Genomic DNA, 4218 nt, shown 5'->3' on the forward strand with positions numbered 1-4218 from the left:
ATCCCAAGAAATGTGCTGCTAGCCAAGTGGTGTCAAAAAGTCGCTGTGGAAAGAATAGTCTATGTTACCCCCTCAATAAAACTTTCACTTCCAAAGGAAGGGGCTACCTCAGAACAACATGGCCTAAGGGAAATACTTGGGGAATGCGATTCTATATTTATGGTCCTGGTTATGAGTTTGGTCTCTGGTTCACCATCCGGCTTAAAAAGATAGAAAATCCCACAGCAATAGCGCTAAATCCCCTCAGGCCAGTAATTAAGCCTCCTAAATCTCACATACCTAGATCTACCAGAACCGCTCTACCATCTCATACTTCCTGGTTTCTGTCTTTGCCTACTTCCCCCGTCCAGAATACAGCTTACTCTCCCCCCCCGGGAACTAATTAAAGAAACCTTTATGGAACTGAACTCCACACAGTCAGAATTCCTTGCATTTCAGCCCAGGTATTGGACAGCTCTGTAAATTATTGTGTAATGGTGTAGATACTCCCCAGGGTGCTCTATGATGATGCAGAATCATTTGAAGGTCTACTAGCGGGACAAACAACCTGATTTTGCCGGGAGCCAGTGTCCCTTACTCTAGCCATCCTATTGGGGATAGGAGCTGCTGCAGGAGTGGGTACGGAAACAGCTGCTATGATCTGTGGGTCACAACAAATGGCCTGATTAGAAACAGCAATAGATCAAGACTTGAAGGCGTTAGAGACATCCGTCACAGTTTTGCAGCAATCCTTAACCTCTCTCTCTGAAGTTGTTTTACAGAACAGGCGAGGATTAGACCTCCTCTTCATGAGGGAGGGGGGCCTCTGTGCTTTACTGAAAGAAGAATGTTGTTTTTATGCTGACCATAATGGAGTTGTAAAAGAATCCATGAGTAAATTGAGCAAATGCCTTGAAAAGCGCCAGAGAGAAAGGAAGATTCAACAAGGGTGGTTTGAGTCATGGTTTACCCAGTCCCCCTGGTTAACTACACTTCTATCAGACTTAGCTGGACCCCTGATCATCCTTACGGTGTTGCTAACTATGGGACCTTGTTTGCTAAACCGCATAGTTTTCTTTCTCCAGGTTCAGATTGGCCAGAAAAAAACTCATGGTAATCAGACAGAAATACGCTCCACTGGCAGAAATAAAATGTGAGAAACCGCAATAATTATGATTCATTACTTTTAAGATTAAAAGTAGTCAGAAAAAGGAGTGGAAAATGAAAGAATAAAAGAAATTGAAATTGAAACTTAAAGAACCAGGTTTTGTAAAGTTTCCAAGCTGCACTCAGAACCTGAAATTCCTGTGGCAGTTAAGACAATTCCCGGAACTGCCCATTAGATGTGTGTTGAAATCTTCCCTGACCACCTAGTTACAAAACAACCCCTTTCCAGAAACCGTGCAGCTCAGCACGTATACATCTCAGGGCTTCAACCAATCAGTTTAAATGTATACCCTTACTCAGGGCTGACCAATCACCCGCTGCCAGACCTGTTCCCGCCAATGAATGTGCTAATCATGTTTTTGAGTTGTTATTTGAAGAACAGGGAAATTGTTGGTCTTACAATACAGAAATTTAGGCGATCTTCCACCTTCTGAGAACCTCAAAGTTCCATGCAGAAATCATCCCTGAAGAAGATGTAGGCACCTATGAAGGACATGAGAGAGCAAAAGTCAAAATCCATGTCAAACAACCTGGTCAGGATGAAGGGATGTGTCTGAATCAGCCTCTTTCTTCTTAATGTAGATTAAATGGACCAAACCAGGCCTGTGCGGAGAGCTGTTCCTGGTTGCCTGTAGTTGATATACCATTCTAACTTGTGTAAGAGTCACAGGAAGTAGGGACAGACTCCATCTCATGGGACCCTTGGAAGCAACTGTTAGGACAAAGTGTTTGCCAAGGCAGTGACCTCATTCAGTTCCTGAAGGAAGTGACCTACCACACTTCCTTGGTGATGGAACTCTCTGAACTAGGGATCCAGGAAGCCAGGCACCCAGAGCAGTCCCAGTTCCAGTCCCAGGGGTCTCAATTGTTTGGATTTACCAAGGACAGAGTCAGTCTTTCGTGGTACCAACTTACGTGATGATGGCCAAATGTCAGGAGATGTCTGAATAGGGGCCATTTCTGAGAAAGCAGGTAGTGGCTCAACCATGGCTCCTGACAACTTTAAAGTGTTGTCAAAGAAGACCAGATCTGAGACAGAACAGGCCATTTCGGGGAACATAGTATGGCCCACCAGTCAGAGGACACTGTGGATAGTCACAGACATACTTGGGGAAAAGAGGTGCCATTGTGGGTGTCCCTGTGAGTTTGTGGTTTAGTCTCATGTTCTGAGAAAAAGGCAGTTTGTTTGTTTGGAGTGGAATGTTTCTAGAAATTTGTTTGACAACATGAGTGTTTCTATGTCTGTGTATCCCACTGTATCCATGGTTGTAGACATTTGAAAAGCGAACGCATCAATGGTTGTGTCCAGTCTAGTAGAAAGCTTCCCAGCATTCATCCTGCCCAATTTAAGAATGGAGAGTGGCTTGCCTTATGGATGGGCAACACCTACTATCTTCTTAAGTTCCACTTTTCTTCCTGAATACTGGCCACTCTCCATAATACCCTCATGGTTTTGTTTCCAAGATATATACCACTTGCAAGCTCTGTGACATGGTCATGTACTTGATAGCTGAAGGGAATGGGAGCATCTCAGAAAACTCAGAATTCTGTGTGACCAGGAAAGTCTCAGTGGAGAAACACTGCTTTGGGCCTTTTGCTTACCTATTGTTCTGATGTCCTGAATGTCAGGAAGGTCTTTGCCTCAGGCCACCCCTTTGTGAAGCCTGAAGAAAACAGCTTTCAAATGGAAATGAATGGGCATCACCTGTGGCTCTTTGCTTAACTTCTTTAGAAAGGGATGTGGCTGAATCAGCCTCTTGGTCCTGTGTGAGGCAGTGGCTTAGATTGTCAGCACCTGATGGATCTAAAGAAAGTTTCCAAGTGTGCATTCAAAACCAAAATGGCCAAAAGAGCAGTCATGTGAATGAAGTCTCTCGCCATCCTTTACAACCTTCCTGACCACCATCAAGTGAGAATAGGCATCCTTTGGGTCAAATGAGTTCTTCAAAGCCATGCAGAGGCTAGCCGATAGTTGCTTGGTTTTCCTCATGACACCAATTCTCATAAAGAATCTATACCAGACAGTCAGTAGGCCTCAAATTGGAGAAGTGGAGCAGTTATAGAGCAGGCCTAATTGATCACTCTTTGTTCAGAGGAAGGGTGTCCAGGCCACCCTGACTTTAGGCAAATGAGGTGCAAGTGTGCTTATTTTGCACAGTGTCTTGGGCTACGCCCCTCATGGAAACCTCCAGCCAGAGGTTATGATGAGTGTATATGTGGAAGAAGATGAGGGCCATGTGGGAGTGTGTTGGTTTCAATTGTGGTCAGTTGTGTGGTGGTTGGAAAAGATGCCTGGGTCCACCTGGGCTTGAACTCTTGTGTGATTCTCCTTAGAGACTGAGTAATGGAACTGACCTCAGAGAAGTATTGCCATGAATTGTGTTGGGATTTTAGGTGGCCATGGATGAGAGTCACCCTTGGAAACTGAGATCTAAGAAAAGGGTGGCTTTCCAAAGAGCACTGTAAAACTCAGCCTGGTTATCACATGATTGTATTCTGAAAATTTGGCAGCCATAGTTGAGGGTCAAAACATACATGGACCTCACATTGCAGACCTCAATGGGCCTGGTTTCATGTGTCCTTTTGGCCCCTCTTTGGGAAGCCTTGCCTCTGAGAGTTCACCAGAGCTTTCCTTGAAATGTGCTTCCTCAAAATTTAATGGTTCCTGAATGCATTAAAACCCACAGTTTCTCCAACTTCATCCTTGAAAAATGGCTGGATAAATACCATGAAATTTTTGAATTTTCCTTGACCAGGTGGCCCTGGAGAATCTTTGGATGTCCTGTTGCTGATCATGAGTATACCAGAGAATGCCTTGATTTACTGGGTTTCATGAAAATGGTGTAGAACAGAGATACCAGTATGTTGGAGCCAGGTGTGTAGTGGACCCAGAGCTGTGGTGGGAAGGTGTGTGATAAAACATCTCTGGTCGGGCCATGTGGATCTGCCATTGACTTCCAAATGGCTTGTGGCTGACATGGTGCAGACAGGAATCACATCACTTATATGTCTGAAACCTCTCCATAATAGGCATCTTGTTATATGGAAATGTTTAAGGGCAATGTTCAGAAT

This window comes from Callospermophilus lateralis, unplaced genomic scaffold (genome assembly GCF_048772815.1).
Source record: "Callospermophilus lateralis isolate mCalLat2 unplaced genomic scaffold, mCalLat2.hap1 Scaffold_361, whole genome shotgun sequence".
NCBI lineage: Eukaryota > Metazoa > Chordata > Mammalia > Rodentia > Sciuridae > Callospermophilus > Callospermophilus lateralis.